Below are 19,124 nucleotides of genomic sequence, written 5' to 3'. Positions count from 1 at the left end.
AAATAAAATAAAACTTCACTTATTAAAACACAGCAAGCTAAATTATATCAAATGTTAACTTTTCAAAAAATTAAAATATATTTTCGTATGTAATTTGGAACTAAAACTTTACTAACTCTCTTTTTTGTTGTGGGTTAAAGGTACCTGCTTTAACTGGCATGTGTAAGGGTAAACTAGTGCAATGATACCAGTACTTTTGGTGGTCACACCAGCTAAGGGTGAAGCAGAGCCCATGAAATATTCTTTTCTTCCCTACTATAACCAACCCTCCTACGTGGGGTGACCAGGAGAAGTCTCAGTGGGACCCACCCAGCTTATTGGAGACAAGGCTGTCTACTCCTCCAACCTGGTTCTCAGGGTAAGGAACCCTTTCTATCAATATCTCCTGTCTTTCACTACTTTCCTGTCCTGATCTGGTAACCAAGGCATCGCACAATGTGTCCTATCCTGTCCCTCTGCTCTGCTGTGTAAGTCCATGTCTGCATTTTATGTTGTTTTCAACTTGAAAAGACATGCACAGAAAGAAATTTCTTTCTCACTTGGCACCCAGCTCCTAGAATTTAGATGTTATAGGATTATGAAGAGTCAGAAAATGATTTACCTGAGTGTTTTTAATTGTTCTTGTTATCAGAATTCAGGTGATGTTGCCCTGGGGAAGAGAAGAGGACAATCCAACTGAACATCAAGACACGTACTTGCCTTCAACTCTCACCGTCTGGTTCAAACGAGGTCCCTCAAATTTCTTTCCTTAGTCTAGTAATTCCCATGGAATGATGTTTGCATCTCCCCAAAATTCATATGTCAAAATCCTAACAGCCAAAGTATTGGCATTAAGAGTTAGGCCTTTGGGAGGTAATTAGTCATAAGGGGAGAGCCCTCATGTTTGGTATTATGGAAGAGACACAAAAATGCTAATGCATCTTTCAACCATATGAGGATATGACAAGATGGCAGCTATCTGCTACCCGAAGAATTTCCTTATGAGATCTTATCATATTTGCCAGTGCATTGATCTTAGATTTTCTAGCCCCTAAAACTATGAAAAATAAATTATTCTTTAAGACACTCTGTCTCAGGTATTCTATTATAGCAGCTCAAAGTAACTAAGATGGTACTCTTCTGTTTGTCTTGTAATTAGTCCCACATTGGTCCATCAGTGGTCTTTTAGGCATGTGCAAAAAAATCTTGAAACATAGGCAGAAGCTTGGACCCTCTAAACCTTGGTCCACTTTCAAAATGAATATGGGCAACTTGAATGAAAATGGGCATTCCAGAGGAAAAGGATGCCTTCAAATATTAAATAATCCATGAACTTTTATGAAATAATAATTCACATAATTTATGGATTTAACTGAAATTTGTGGAATAAGTAAGGAATTAATGTTATAGTCATTTGCCAGATGTACAAATTGAAACTAGTAGCAAGGGTAGTAATCATATGGTGTACTCTTACTTGTCTTGAATTCTGATATAGCCTAGTGTTAAATGTATTTGCTTGAAAGGCAGAAGATGGGTTTTAGTCCTGTCCCTTTCTTTATTGATTAGCTGTTGGTCTGAGAATTATTTTTATAAAATGCAAATAATAAATATTATTAATGGAAAGAGTATTAGTTACATTACTAATATTGTGAGGTTATCTTGAGGATTAAAGAGATACTGTATGCATAATGCTTTTAAGTTGCAAGTCTTCAGAAGCATAATATTGAAAAATTTGATCCAACATGGTGGCCGGCGAGGAAGCAGCGATTCCAATGTCTCCACTTTAACAGGATAAGAAAGACCCATTGGAACAGTTGCAGCCTACCTACGGAGGAACTTCTAGCAAAATTCCCTTCAGAGGAGAGCTGACGTGAATTGGTAGGTTTATTCGAAGTGACAGTTTGTCCCAGAGAAGTGGATCTTGGCCGGCAACGCGGGCACAGAGGTCTAGTCCCGCAGCCATCAGCCGCTCTTACAAGCGGCTCTCCCGGGAGGCCGCCCCACCCGCCAGGTTCTTAACCACGCGGCCGCAGCTACCCGGCTCTACAGGCAGCCCCGCGGCGGGTGCAGAAATCAAGTCCTGCAGCCAGCAGCTGCTTTCGCAAGCGGCAGGCACCCAGAGCGGCTTGGCCTGCCCCGCCCGAACCAGCAGTCGGCCTCCGCCAGCCGGGCTCTCACGAACGGGAGGCCCAGGTCTCGCTCTGCGAGAGGCCATCCCACCTGCCCGGCTCTTAACCACGTGGCCACAGCTACCTGGCTCTACAGGTAGCCCCGCGGCGGGTGCAGTAGTCCAGTCCTTCAGCCAGCAGCCGCCTTTGCAAGCGGCCAGCACCCGGAGCGGCTTGGCCCGCCCAGCCAGAACCAGCAGACGGCCCACCAACCAGGCTCTCACAGGAGGCCTGTGAGTGGCCGCCACACCCACCCTGCAAGCGGCTGCCACACCCGCCTGGCTATTAACCAAGGGGCCGCAACTGCCAGGCTCTACAGGTGCCCCCCCCCGTTGGGCGCAGAGGTCCAATCCCCGGCCACCAGCAGCTTCTGCAAGCGGCGGCAGCCCGGAGAGGAGTGGCAGCCCAAACCGGCAGACGCCTCCGCCATCCCGGCTCTCCCGGGAGGCCTTGCTCTCGCTCTGCGAACAGCCACACAACCCGCCCGGATCTTAGCCACGCAGACGCAGCTGCACCGCTCTTCAGGAGGCCCACTGCAGCCCGACTAGGCTAGAAGGATCCCCACATGGCCCAGCACATGGCCATGCCCTCCGGGCTCTGCTAACAGCCCCACCCACCTGGCGAACAACAGGGAAACTTCAAATCTCTCTGAGGGCGTGACAGTAAGGACCAAAGGACTCTCGACCCCCAACTCCCCCTACTGCCAGAGTCAGGCAGACCTGAGACTCACCAGCTGAACAGGCCTAGAGGCCTGCCAGCATGGTAGACACGTCACTCCAATTGGAGTAGGGGCAGAGCAGAGCAGCCGCCCGCATCCGGATCTGGCCCAACGACCCGAGGGGGTGGTAGTCACCTTACCACAATTGGAGTGGTGACAGAGCAGAGCCGCCACCCACACTCGCAGGGTGGGCAGTCCTGCGAACGACCGGCAGAGCAGGCCTAGCGGCCCACCAGCACAGTAGACAGATCACCCCAATTAGAGGAGGAGCACAGCCACTACCCGCCCTGCAAGGGAGATTTTTCAACTATACAAGAGCAATATAAATAATTAGGGGAAAATTTCAAAAACACAACAGTTTCACCAAGCAGAAAGAAACGCAAGCAGTATGAAAAGACAAGGAAAGAAAGGACCACAAGCAATGCAGGTCAACTCAATCTTAGAAGAGATAATAGCTGCAACAGAGGGAATGTCAGAGAGAGAGTTCAGGATATACATGCTACAGATTATCTGGTGTCTCAAGGAAGATATGCGACAGCAAAATCAGACAATGAAAGATCACATTGACAAAGAACTACATAAACAAATCCAGGAAGTAAAAGATCAATTTCACAGGGAGATAGAGGTAATAAAAAACAAACAAATAGAAATCCTAGAAATGCAGGAAGCAATAAACCAACTTAAAAACTCAATCGAGAATACTACCAGCAGAGTAGATCACTTAGAAGATAGAACATCAGACAATGAAGACAAAATATTTCAACTTGAAAAGAACATAGACAGCTCAGCAAGTCTGCTAAGAAACCATGAGCAGAACATCCAGGAATTATGGGATAACATCAAAAGACCAAATTTAAGAGTCATTGGGATACAGGAAGGCACAGAGCTCCAAACTAAAGGAATAAACAATCTATTCAGTGAAATAACACGAGAAAACTTCCTAGACTTGAAGAATGAGACAGAATCCCAAATCCTAGAAGCCTACAGGACACCGAATGTGCAAAATCATAAGAGATCCACACCTAGACACATTATAATGAAGATGTCCAACATACAGAATAAGGAGAGAATTTTAAAAGCTACAAGAGAATGGAAGCAGATTACATTTAGGGGTAAACCAATCAGGATAACAGCTGATCTCTCAACACAGACTCTGAAAGCTAGAAGATCCTGGAATAATATATTTCAAACACTGAAAGAAAATGGGTTCCAACCAAGAATCGTGTATCCGGCAAAATTAAACTTCAGGAAGGAAGATGAAATTAAAACCTTCCACAATAAACAAAAGTTAAAAGAATTCACAGCTAGAAAACCATGTCTTCAAAAAATCCTTGGCAAAACATTACAGGAAGAGGAAATGGAAAATAACATGGAAAACCAACAGTGGGAAGTAGGACAGTAAAGGGGGGAAAGTAATCAAAGAGGAAAACAAATCAGGTTTAGTAACATTAATAAACAAATATGGCTGGAAGAACAAACCATATCTCAATAATAACTCTAAATGTTAATGGCTTAAACTCACCAATTAAGAGACACAGGCTAGTAGAATGGATCACAAAACAAGACCCAACAATATGCTGCCTACAGGAGACGCATCTGATAGAAAAAGATGTACATAGACTGAAAGTGAAAGGTTGGGAAAAATCATACCATTCATATGGACTGCGGAAACAAGCAGGAGTGTCCATACTCATATCTAATAAAATAGATTTCAAGCCAAAGTTAATCAAAAGGGATAAAGAAGGACATGTCATACTGCTCAAGGGAACCATACACCAACAAGACATAACAATCATAAATATATATGCCCCAAATAATGGTGCAGCTGTGTTCATCAAGCAAACTCTTCTCAAGTTCAAGAGTCTAATAGACCACCATACAATAATTATGGGAGACTTCAACACACCTCTCTCACCACTGGACAGATCTTCCAAACAAAAGTTAAATAAGGAAACCATAGAACTCAACAACACAATTAATAACCTAGACTTAATTGACATATTTAGACTATTCCACCCAACATCAAGTAGTTACACTTTTTTCTCAGCAGCACATGGAACCTTCTAAAAAATAGATCATATACTATATCACAGGGCAACTCTTAGACAATATAAAGGAGTAGAGATAATACCATGCATCTTATCTGATCATAATGGAATGAAACTGAAAATCCATGATAAAAGAAGGAAGGAAAAATCAAGTATCACTTGGAGAATGAACAATAGGTTACTAAATGATCAATGGGTTTTAGAAGACATCAAGGAGGAAATTAAAAACTTCTTAGAGTTAAATGAAAACACAGACACAACATATCGGATTCTATGGGACACATTGAAAGCAGTTCTAAGAGGAAAATTCATTGCTTGGAGTTCATTCCTTAAAAAAAGAAAAAACCAACAAATAAACGATCTCATACTTCATCTCAAAATCCTAGAAAAAGAAGAGCAAAACAACAGCAAAAGAAGCAGAAGGCAAGAAATAATTAAAATCAGAGCTGAAATTAATGAAATCGAAACAAAAGAAACAATTGAAAAAATTGACAAAACTAAAAGTTGGTTCTTTGAAAAAATAAATAAAATCGACAGACCCTTAGCCATGCTAACGAAGAGAAGAAGAGAGAGAACCCAAATTACTAGCATACGGGATGAAAAAGGTAATATCACAACAGACACTTCAGAAATACAGAACATAATCAGAAATTATTTTGAATCCTTATACTCCAATAAAATAGAAGATAGTGAAGGCATAGATAAATTTCTTAAGTCTTATGATCTGCCCAGATTGAGTCAGGAGGATATAGACAACCTAAACAGACCAATAACAATAGAGGAAATAGAAGAAACCATCAAAAGACTACCAACTAAGAAAAGCCCAGGACCGGATGGGTATACAACAGAGTTTTACAAAACCTTTAAAGAGGAACTAACACCAATACTTTTCAAACTATTTCAGGAAATAGAAAAAGAGGGAGAACTTCCAAATTCATTCTATGAGGCCAATATCACTGTGATCCCTAAACCAGACAAAGACACTTCAAAGAAAGAAAACTACAGACCAATATCTCTAATGAACCTAGACGCAAAAATCCTCAAAAAAAATCCTGGTGAATCGGATTCAAACACATATCAAAAAAATCATACACCATGATCAAGTAAGATTCATCCCTGGGATGCACGGCTGGTTCAATATACGGAAATCAATAAATGTTATTCACCACATCAATAGACTTAAAAATAAGAACCATATGATCATCAAGATAGATGCAGAAAAAGCATTCGACAAAGTACAGCATCCCTTTATGTTCAAAACTCTAGAAAAATTAGGGATAACAGGATCATACCTCAACATGGTAAAAGCAATCTATGATAAGCCACAGGCCAGCATCATGCTGAATGGAGAAAAACTGAAGGCATTCCCTCTAAGATCTGGTACAAGACAGGGATGCCCTCTCTCACCACTTCTGTTCAACATAGTCCTCTAAACACTGGCCAGAGCAATTAGACAGACGAAAGAAATTAAAGGCATAAAAATAGGAAAAGAAGAACTTAAATTATCACTATTTGCAGATGATATGATTCTATACCTAGCAGACCCAAAAGGGTCTACAAAGAAGCTATTAGAACTAATAAATGAATTCAGCAAAGTGGCAGGATATAAGATCAACACGCATAAATCAAAGGCATTCCTGTATATCAGCGACAAATCCTCTGAAACGGAAATGAGGACAACTACTCCATTCACAATATCCCCCCAAAAATAAAATACTTGGGAATTAACCTAACAAAAGAGGTGAAAGACTTATACAATGAAAACTACAGAACCCTAAAGAAAGATATAGAAGACCTTAGAAGATGGAAAAATAAACCCTGTTCATGGATAGGCCGAACTAACATCATCAAAATGGCGATATTACCAAAAGTTCTCTATAAGTTCAATGCAATGCCAATCAAAATCCCAACAGCATTTCTTGTAGAAATAGATAAAACAATCATGAAATTCATATGGAATAATAAAAGACCCAGAATAGCAAAAACAATCCTAAGCAGGAAGTGTGAATCAGGCAGGATAGCGCTACCAGACTTCAAACTAGACTACAGAGCAATAGTAACAAAAACAGCATGGTACTGGTACCAAAACAGGCGGGTGGACCAATGGTACAGAATAGAGGACACAGAAACCAATCCACAAAACTACAATTATCTTATATTTGATAAAGGGGCTAAAAGCATGCAATGGAGGAAGGATAGCATCTTCAACAAATGGTGCTGGGAAAACTGGAAATCTATTTGCATCAAAATGAAACTGAATCTCTTTCTCTCGCCATGCACAAAAGTTAACTCAAAATGGATCAGGAGCTTGATATCAAATCAGAGACACGGTGTCTGATAGAAGAAAAAGTTGGCTATGATCTACATACCGTGGGGTCGGGCTCCAAATTCCTCAATAGGACACCCATAGTGCAAGAGTTAACAACTAGAATCAACAAATGGGACTTACTCAAACTAAAAAGTTTTTTCTCAGCAAAAAAAACAATAAGAGAGGTAAATAGGGAGCCTACATCCTGGGAACAAATCTTTACTCCTCACACTTCAGATAGAGCCCTAATATCCAGAGTATACAAGGAACTCAAAAAATTAGACAAAAAGACAACAAATAACCCAATCAACAAATGGGCCAAGGACCTGAACAGACACTTCTCAGAGGAGGACATACAATCAATCAATAAGTACATGAAAATATGCTCAACATCGCTAGCAGTCAGAGAAATGCAAATCAAAACCACCCTAAGATACCATCTCACTCCAGTAAGATTGGCAGCCATTATGAAGTCAAATAACAACAAGTGCTGGCGAGGATGTGGGGAAAAGGGTACACTGGTTCATTGTTGGTGGGACTGCAAATTGGTGCAGCCAATGTGGAAAGCAGTATGGAGATTTCTTGGAAAGCTGGGAATGGAACCACCATTTGACCCAGCTATTCCCCTTCTCGGTCTATTCCCCAAAGATCTAATAAGAGCATGCTACAGGGACACTGCTACATCGATGTTCATAGCAGCACAATTCACGATAGCAAGATTGTGGAACCAACTTAGATGCCCTTCAATAGATGAATGGATAAAAAAAATGTGGCATTTATACACAATGGAGTATTACTCTGCATTAAGAAATGACAAAATCATAGAATTTGGAGGGAAATGGATGGCATTAGAGCAGATTATGCTAAGTGAAGCTAGCCAATCCTTAAAAAACAAATGCCAAATGACTTCCTTGATATAAGGGGAGTAACTAAGGACAGAGTAAGGAGGAAGAGCAGGAGAAGAAGATTAACATTAATAGGGATGAGATGGGGGAGGGAAAGGGAGAGAGAAGGGAAAATGCATGGAAAGGGAAGGTGATCCTCAGGGTTATAGAAAATTACATACAAGAGGAAGTGAGGGGTAAGGGAAGAATAATACAAGTGGAAGAAATGTTTTACAGTAGAGGGGGTTGAGAGAGAAGAGGGGAGGGGAGGGGAGGGGAGAGAGGATAGTAGAGGTTAGGATAGAGAGCAGAATTCATCAGACACTAGAATGGCAATATGTAAATCAATGGAAATGTAATTGATGTAACTGATGTGATTCAGCAATCTGTATACGGGGTAAAAATGGGAGTTCATAACCCTTTTGAATCAAACTGTGAAATATGATATATCAAGTTAGATGTAATGTTTTGAACGACCAACAATAAAAAAAAAAAGAAAGAGAAGATGGAGGGGGAAGGGGATAGTAGAGGATAGGAAAGGTAGCAGAATACAACAGTTACTAGTATGGCATTATGTAAAAATGTGAATGTGTAACCGATGTGATTCTGCAATCTGTATTTGGGTTAAAAATGGGAGTTCATAACTCACTTGAAACTAATGTTTGAAACATGATATGTCAAGAGCTCTGTAAGGTTTTGAACAACCAATAAAAAATAAATAAATAAATAAATAAATAAATAAATAAATAAATAAATAAAAAAAATTTACAATCCCTGGAGGGGAGAGTACCAGGGATTGAATCCAGGGGCAGCTGGCCAGTGAGCCACATCCCCAGCCCTATTTTGTATTTTATTTATAGACAAGTTCTCATTGAGTTGCTTAGTGACTCACTTTTGCTGAGGATGACTTTGTTCTCATGATCCTCCTGCCTCAGCCTCCTGAGCTACTGGTATTACTGGCATGGGCTATCACACCCAGCTACCTAATACCATCTTATGGAAATTAGAGCCCTCCAAGAAATGAGAATACTAATATCTTCACATGTATAATTGGCAAAGTATATACATTCTTGATCTCATTTAAATCCTTTATATATTTGAACAATAAATGGGTTACATGAGTTTCTTAGATGAATTTGAGGATTTATCTACTAAATATAGTCAATCGAAATGGTTTCTTTAAAGGATATTAATGTGTGAAGTAGTCTATTAAAGAATTCCTTTTGATCCAGTTTCTTTGAAACCATTACAAAAGTGCCAGATTTTGAGCAGCTATTAGACATTATCAAATCAATCTATGGCTTTTCATGTCAGATATATAAACATTATTAAACATTAACTGGATCTTTGGGACTAGCATGGTAACATATGACAACTTCATTGTCTCAATCTATTTTTCATAATAAATGAATTTAAAAAAAACTTGACCAGAATAGGCCAGGCATTTATAATCCCTCTGTTTTCTTACGGTACTAGGGAGATGAAGAGTGAAACGATTAAATGCTTGGTCACTCTCAATAAGTGTTAGTATCAATTATATTCAACAATGCTTATTACCTGTCAAGATGAGCTTTGAAAATATGATGGTATTATGCTCTTAATATACATGCACACATTAAGTGGATAAGAAAAGTTTGTTGTACAAGAGCATCATTGGGTTTTTTAAAGACTTAATATTCAGATATTTTATATCATACTCAATGAGGTTATCAGTCATTGAAGAAAAGAAAAATTAAATTTCAAAGGATATAAATAAGAATTAAACAAATCTCACCTGCAGATTTCAAAGTAATTTATGTTGGTAATTTCCCATCAAGGAGCACAGCTTCCAACTCCTTAAGTGTGGACTGTGAACCCTGACTAAACAGTGACTTTCCTTGAAAGAAAAGAGAAAGGGAAAAAGAGTAAATTTTCATTGGTGAAATCTAACAAACGCTCCTTTCGTCTGTGGTTCAAGATCAACATCTACAGTGATGTTATAAAAATAAAATGCATTCTTGTCAGTGTGTGGTGAGAATGGCAATTCTGTAGTCATTTTTCCTGAAAATCCATAAACACTGTCTAATCATGAGATGAACATTATTAGGCAAATCTGGATTGAAATACATTCTATACGATAACTGGCCTGTGGTTCTCAAACACCCAAGGTCATCAAGAACAGGGAAGGTCTGAGAATCATTTGTAGTCTAGAGAGGCTTAAGGAAATATGGTAACTAAGCATGGTGTGGTATCCTGGAAACAGAAAAAGGATATAAAGGCAAAACTCAGGAAATGAGCTTTGGATATTATTTGATCATAATGAATTGACAGAGGATTAATTCTGACAGATATGTAAGAGTAAACAATAGGGGAAACCAGATGTGGGCTATATGCCAACTCTGTACCCTTTTCACAACAATCCTATAAACCTAAGCTGATCTAAAATTAAAAGTTTATTTTTTAAAAAATGTGAGATCATGTCTTGACTGCAAATTCTTCTTTTAAAGTCTTCCCAAATCAGTTTCCATAACACCATGAGTAAGAATCTAAAGTTTTACATTGATCTTCAAAATTATACCACCAAGCCTTCTTCTCCTGGACCCTCTATTAGCTCTCAGACCTTAGGCCCCACTCCTTCTCTCTCACTGGCTGCTTTCCAGTCATGTGACCTCCTTAGTGCTCCCAGCACACAATGGACACTTGCCATCACAGGGCCTTTATACTTGCTTATTCTACTCTCTGGAGTACTTTCCCTAGAAGTCTATATGACTTGCTCCTTCACCCCTTATGGACTTACATTCAAAGCCACCCTCTAAGAGAGAGTCCTTGTCAATCCAATAGCCCAAATGAGTCTCCAGAGTTGAAGACATTCTCACCCTTTAAGAACCCCAAATTTCACTCCTTTACCTGCTGGTCTTGCACATCATGACTGAGGGTGCTATAATTGCAGTGGTTTTGATATCAACTAAGGGACATGAAAGTTATGATAGTGCAAACACAAAGAGCTGCCCTAGGCAATAGAATGGTTCTATGTACTTCTAAGAATTTAAACTCCTTTAATGAGCAGGTGTTCCTAAAAGTGGAATATAGTGGAATTCACTGAATCACACTGATCAATGACTATGTGGCCATCATCCACCTCTGCACATATATTTATCAATTTCTTAATATCAGGCCATCATGCTAAATACTGAGCTATGCCACGAGAAACAGAAGCTTGCAGGTTCTAAAGAATTTAAACCATTGCCTGTAACACATCCCTGCCTTGACCTGTAGCTTAAGATTCTTAGAAGCTCTACAAAATCATGAGTGACATATCAAAAATTTCACTCTGCTTGGAAGTTCGATTGACTTCAGAAATAAGTGATATCTTCCTTTTGTTTGCCTCAGACTCACTCTTAGGTTCAGATGTTGTGCAAAAGATGATAAAACAATGAAATGCAATAAATGCCCTTTGCTTCTGATGTAGTCTCTTTTCCCAGCATGGTTGTGTCAGCAATAGAGAGAAAAAAATAAGGTTAGCCCCATTGAATTCGTATAGCCTGGTCAACATTCTGAATCAGCTTTTCAGAGTGCCTTTTGTAGTCTGGAAAAATCATGGCTTTTATAGACCATAGAATAGCATAGAATAGCAATAAGCAAAGTAGTGAAGAATCATTCTGGGTAAGTTTTTTTAAGGTAGATTCTAGAAAGCTCCATGCCAGAGCTTTCTTTGGGAGAAAAACATGGTGAAACTTTCCCCAGACTAGAAGTTCTCTGAAGTATTTTCTTTTCCCACAAAGAAATATTTTTTGTCACTCTGCCTCCTAAGAATACCATCATCGTTACAATCACTGCTACCATCAATAAAGAGTCACTGAGCACTGCCTGTGTTCTAGATACAGAACAACAGAACTAGCAATCATAGCAGGTACAAGAGAAAAAACAAAGCACTATCCTTCCAGTTCCTTTCCATATAACTGAGACTATACAACTTAAATACAAGAAAATTTAAGACAATAAGTGAATAAGTCATTCAAAAAGTAAGATTCATATGGAGGGTATTAGAAACTTTCTTTCAGATCTTTTCTTTATCTCTAACATAGAGGACATAGCAACTTTGTGAGGTTAGAAATGAAATGCCCAGGTTGTGCTATAATGTGTGTGGCTTAAAGTTGGTTGCTCTAAAGAATAAATGCTACAACTTACTGAAGCTTTCTGTGTACTAGTTATCACGTTGGGTACTTTACATACATTTCTCTATTTAATTTCAAAATAACTCTGTAAAAAACAGGAGACCAAATGAGAAAACTGAATTACAAAAGGTTAAGCCTCAGTTGGCCCAAGATTACCTGACTTGGAAATGATGAGTAAAGATCTGAATTCAAAATACAGGCTCTGAAGCACATCATATTATGATGATGCTTAGTTACTTGCAACAGCTGAATGAGAAGGAGGGAAGGATATTCTTTGGTATTGCTGTGGACTCTGTCTCTCAGAAACCCACATGCTGAAATCTAGCTCCCAATGCAATAGTATTAGGAGTTTAGGATGTGGTTCATGAGAGTTCTACCTTCAAGAATGGGATTTGTCCTTTAAGACGAGTAGCTCCAAAGATCTTGTTTACCCCTCTAATCATGTTAGGATGTTACCTATGAAGCAGAGAGTGAGCTAGACACCCAAGATACTGGTGCTATGATCTTGGACTTCCCAGTCTTGAAAACCTGTATAATAAATTTCTGTTGTTTGTAAGTTGCCCAGTCTGTACTAGTTGTCAGAACAGTCTGAACATACTAAGACAGGCATCTTCTTCCTGTAGTCCATTATACACTTTACCAATAAATCAAGCCTCATACAAAATGAATCTTTGTTTATAATTTTTTTTTTGAGGTAGCAGAGTACAGCAGAATGTGTATGAGTTTTGGAACCAGAAGGCTCAGGATTAAATCCTGGCTTTTTGCCTATAAGTCAGATAACTTGGGCACAGAACATAAACTTTCTAAGGCTCATTTGAAAAATAAAAATAATATCTATTTCTAAGAGTCATTGTAACAATAAATAAACAGTGTGTGTACTTTGAAAACTGTGCAGCATAATATAAATGTTAGTTTTATTCTACTCTTTTCTCCAAGGTTCTCTACACCTGGCCTCAACTTCAACTTATCTCTTCATTATTCCCTTTTGACAACTGGTCTTTTGCCTTACATTTTACTACTTTGATGACTTTGTTAATTGCCCTTGATTTCCTCTAAAATGGAGGTGAAACAGTGGTGCTAGCCTAATACACATCCACCTGTGAGGACCTGTAAACTCCTCACATTTCTTAGGCATGGATGACCTGATCATGTGAACTTGGCCACTAAGTAGCTTAAAATCTGAGAAAGGCCTTGTAATATCACCGAAAAAGTTAATAAGAGTCTCAAAAACAATTCATTGTACTGTTTATGGGCAAATATCAGACCTAAAATCATGGGTAAATAATGAGTAAAACAAAGGCAATCATCCAGCCAACCAAAAAAGAAAACCAAAACCTTCAGAAATAGTGAAAAGAATATTACACATCAGAAACTCAGAAGATAGTCTTGTTTAATTATTCATCTTTGATACATAATTTAAACTGAAACTTTGTTCTCAATAAAATAATAAAAACAAAGATTCTCTAAAATAAAAAAAGAAAGATAATTATAAGATACCACACTGAAATGAAAAGGAAATTAGGTGAATTATAGAACTGACATAATGAAACCAAACATTCCATGGTATTATTAAATATGGAACACTATGAACAAGAGCAGCAGCCATGACCTTGCTGAAGAAGTATGAAATCTGTCTTTCTGAAGGGCAGTTTTGCTATGTGGATCAGCATAGTGGAAATTGTGAATATCCTTTTATCTGTTGTTTCAATTTTTATTGTTTTATCCTAACACAAATTTCCTCAGAGTTACATTAGATTAATTTTGAACACAAATATTCATTTGTTCATGTAAAATGCTATGTTTTCATCTTTAAATGGATCCATACTTTGCTTAATACCTTGAAATCTACTTTTCATCTGTTTTTATTTTTAGAATCAGGCATAAATGTAACAAGTATTTAGGTTTGCGAACATTCAAAATTAATATAAAGGTAAGAGTGGAAATATAAATAACAATATTGATCATAGAGTACTTAGTGTAGGACAGAAAGTCTTGTTGGAAAAAAAGGAAGGAATAGAGAGAAGGAAAAAATGATGCCTGTTTTATGTCACAATGTAAAAAAAAGATGTATTACTTTTTTGTTTGAAAAGGGGAAAATCAATGAAGTATCTTCGAAATCTTAGAAAACAAAATTTCAGAAACCATCTCTAGTCATTAAGGTGAGACTGGCGGCTTAACACATGAACTCCCAAGTCATAGCTCCTTGTAATAAAAGTTATTCCTTGCTCACATTCAGTGCAGGTGTCTCATGGCAGCCTGCCACATGCTAAAACTGAACCTGCTTCTTCCATCATGTGGTGTTATCATCCCTTAGGGTTTTATAAAACTTTGGTCTTGTTCACAGAGAAAGAAAAAAGACAGAGTGCAGAGGAATAGGGGGAAGAGTCCATTAAATACCAGTGCTGTAAATTATGTCTGCCCAGTTCTGTTTAATGGAGGACAATCACCTGGCCTCACCAAGATATAGAGGGATATTGGGGAAAATGACATTTAAGCTGAGTGACCACTATCCAGCAGCAACTTAACATCATAGAAGGGGAGGGCAACCTTCTTAGATAGTATCTTTGCCACTTCATTTAATGTCCAAAACTAAGTTATTGTCTCAAAAATCATAACATGTTTATTAAGATTGGGCTACAGAAAAATATGTAGCAACATGAGAAGGTAACTGTTATACCAATAAACTTATAGAAAATTGTATTTATATTTGAAATATTATATATAAGTGTGTAAGTATAATCATATCAATGTATAAATATTTGTATTCTATTCAATCCTGGTTCCTACCTAAGGAAAACTTTCTAAAAACAGAAATTTAGGATGAAGAAAATGTTTTTTTTTTTTTTCTTCTCTTATTTGTGTTAGTATTTTCTTTTTCCTCTGACCAAAATGCCTGGTATGAACACCTTAATGGATAAAATATTCATTTGGGCTTATGGTTTTAGAGGTTTCAATTCATGATTTGTCTAGCTCTGTTGCTTTGTGTCTGATATACAGCAGAACATTGTGGTACAAGGGCATGACAGAGCAAAAAAAGACCAGCTCATGGTAGAACAGAAACAGAGAGTGAGAAAGGGAAGAGGGGGACAAGGAAAAATATAGTCCCCAAGGCCACACCCCAAGAGACCTACTTCTTCCCACAGGAGCTTTGGGGAGATAATCCATCCAAAGTGTAACATTATTGTAAATTTAATTCTTTGCACTGGGAAACATTTGAAAAATACAGCAAAGCATGAAGAAGTAGAGAAATTACCCATCCTCTCATGTAGAGGTTGCATACTAAAATGTTAGCCATTATTAACTCTGAGTGTGTGTGTGTGTGTGTGTGTGTGTGTATATATATATATAGAGAGAGAGAGAGAGAGAATTTTAAATTTTCTTCTTTTTTTGGTGTTTTCTAAATTTTCTGCCATGTGCTTGTATTGACGTTATTATAAAAACATTAAATATGACAAAAAATACTTCATCTGCTCTTTTTAAAAAAAATTTCAGAAGCTCCCTTCTCCAAGAAACATTACCTGTGCAACCCAGTTATTAATAAGAAGTTCCCCCACCGACTTGCCTCTTACTGCAATTAAATAAAATTACAGCTCAAGAAACTGACACTAAGTGGATTCCACATTGGGGTGGTGCTTCTGGGTGCCTATGCTGCACCAGCATTAAATGTGTGTTCAATGGGAGGTCCAAGTACTATCCCAGAACCCAGATATGTAGTGCTTCTTCCTAAAGGATTGTTCTACCACTGATTGGCTGATCTACCTTGAGGATATTATTTAATCTCTTGCCTGAGTTTCTTTTTCGGTAAACTGAAGTTCATAATAGTGCTAATCTCTGCAGGTTAAAGGTAGAATTAAATCAGTTCATACCTGAAAAGCTTGTAGAAAATCATAGGTAGATAGCAACTGACATCATTATGGTTAGTAGTTTTCTAGTAAATACTTATATATAAATGTTGTCAAAGTTTATTTTGTAGTTTTTTCATGTACTTTTTTAATCCTTATATTATCATAGGTTTTTTGAAGTAGAAAGCAAGGCTCATGCTTATTTATAACTTTTATAGCACTTTGAACAAAATTTTGCTCAGAGGAACCCTTCTATAAAATGTTAATTGAATCCATCAGTAAATGTATGAATGGTACAGAAAAGTTTCAAGCTCACATGTATTACAGAGATATTCAGGAAATGTGCTCCAAAAATTAATGTAGATAATGAAGTCCATAAGAAAAAAAATCAAGAGATTATGGGAGAGGGGATGGGAAGAAAGCACATAACCTTAAGCTGTTCTGAAAGTAAGACAATGACATTCAGAATCATCAAAAAGAAAATGATAGTGTTCCCTCCTGACCCCATGTTTGTGAGTGAAGTGGTAGTACTAATTGGGATGTCTATCAGCAAGGTCATTTTTATTAACAATAATAACAACAAAGTACTCTCTGGGATTGAGAACTTAAGCCAGGGTCCATATGACTAGAAAGTTACCGAATAGGATGCAACCCAACTCTGTCTGATTCCACTTACTGTGCCTTTTTGATAAATATCACATAATCGCAAGTTTACCCCAAGTTAAGTTGCATGAATACTGCTCTGCTAGTACCAAATGTTTTTTATTTATTTATTATTTTGTTTTACAACTCGGTGTTTATTTTACTTAATTATGCTTCACAAAATGGATTAAGTGCTTTAAATCTGTTTTAAGTAAGTCTCTTTCTTGTATATAAACAACTCTGCCTTGTTATTTCCCAGGGATTTCCCTGGGTCCAGTCCAAAAACCCAAACAAAGTGACGCAACGTTTCTTGCTCAGCTACCCTAGGATGGGCTACTAGTGGCTGCAGAAGGAGAAGGCCAGATTCCCTTGAAAAGTCACAGCCCACAAACAGGGAGGAGGCTCACTGCCAAACCCTTCTTATTTGCTTAGCTTTAGCAAATAGTTCCCTGAACCAATCTGCATTTGAATCCCTCAGCATGTCACTAAATAATTCATGGTTATTTAATTTTGGCCCCTATCAAAAGATTTACAATGCATAATCTTTTAAATACAGAGATTGTAAGTATGTCACAGAGCTTATTTAAAGCTTCACTGTTCTATTTAGTACATTCAACTTTGCCAATGAAAAGATCCACAAAAATTGATATAGTCTTATCCAACGAGATTAGACAATACGTGTAAATAAAGAGTGACATCCAATATCACCAAATGTCTCCTTTACTATGCTTGGTATTTGGAACTCAGAAATGTCCAAACAAATTGTGCGAAATCACTTTCAAAAGACAAAGGGGGGGGCGGTGAGGACTTTGATTTTCTGCTCTAGACTCTTGAATATTAAACTATGAGCCAGTTGAGTGTTTGTTCTAGACATCAGTGTAAAAATATTCCTCTCAATTTTCGGTACATGTTTATGTGAATTGACAGTATTTTGTGATATATGAGCAAAGCAGACCTGTCAGGCTTTAGGCCATCCTCAAACTGATTGCAATCAAATAGAAGTAAAACGGAGCAGTTCCTAAGCCCCCATCTGTTTCAGACTGTCAAATGCAGGGTGGCGCCAACAGCAGTTAAGTCCCTGTTCAGTCTTATTGAGGAAATTACCCCATCCTGCATGTAGTGCACTGGTATACAGATGGTATCTTTAAAGAGATGTCAGTACAAAAAAGTAAAGTTTCATTATAAAATCCAAAATGTTATATGAAGACGAGCAAGAACTATGACTGCTTGTTTCATAAATTGCAAACAATACAACTCAAACAGATACAACTAATATGCATGTAGCACCATCTCTATTTATTGGCTCTTAATGAAATCAACATTGAAAGTTTCCTTATTCTATAGCAGTAAGCAGGATGTTACCAATGTCTTTCAATTCCATAGCAGCATTTTTTTTTTTTCATGACTTCTTGACTTAAGGAAGAGAAACATCAGTTAGGGGAATAACACTTCTTAAGGAAAAGAATCTTGGCATTAGGAGCATGTTGCAGAAAATAATAGTCAGCTTTGTCCAAAGACAGCAGGATTCTACCACCTCTGGCAAGTACATTTGTTACATTCATTTATAAGTCATATAGTTTCCGAGTGTCTTTTTTTTTTTTTTTTTTTTTTACAGTTAAGACTGGTCAAACAAACCAACAGGAATACATTTTCTTCCTGAAGAATATGAACAAATGTCAAAAAAAGCAAGCACTTAAGTTACAACTGCCCCCAGGCAAATGTAACTTCATGCTGAGTTTATGCTACTATCATAAACACCACACCACAGGAAATCACTAACACTAACCATGACCAAGCCAGTTGTGTCTTTCTAGAATTTAAGACATAATTGCCTTAATGAACTCATACAGTATCTGAAAAATTTCCAATGTGAAAACATTCACTAAAGTAAATCGTGCTCCATTTCAGAATGGTTTTCTGTATTTAGTGACAGATTATTAATGCATTAGCTTGTCATTTTAAGAGGTGCTGACCATCAGGTATATGATGTATTCTTTTAACTGATGAGCTATCAAGAGAATTACATTAAATTTTTTTTCCATGTTTTTCTTGGATAGCCAAATGAATCAGGCATCACAAGATCAATAATGCAATCGCAAGTGTTAAGGCTGTTGCGTTATATGCTCAAATTTAGGCTTGGAAACGGACAACCGAGATGAGGAAAGATCAAGTAAGCAAACTGGTCCACATACACACTCCAGCAGGGGAAAATTGCTTCCTAAAATAAACCTTCTAATATTTTAGCACTGTTGACTTTTGTATGTCCCTGGTGATTAAGCTTCTATCACTCACTTCTCCTTCAAAACTATTCTTGTAACCCAATATTTTCCTATGTCAGGAAGTGCCTTAAATTTTCCTCTCTCAGTTTCAATCCACAATCC

The sequence above is a fragment of the Urocitellus parryii genome, chromosome 11 (genome assembly GCF_045843805.1).
Source record: "Urocitellus parryii isolate mUroPar1 chromosome 11, mUroPar1.hap1, whole genome shotgun sequence".
NCBI classification, from domain to species: Eukaryota; Metazoa; Chordata; class Mammalia; order Rodentia; family Sciuridae; genus Urocitellus; species Urocitellus parryii.
The sequence above is the reverse complement of the archived record's forward strand: the minus strand, read 5'-3'. Positions refer to the sequence as shown.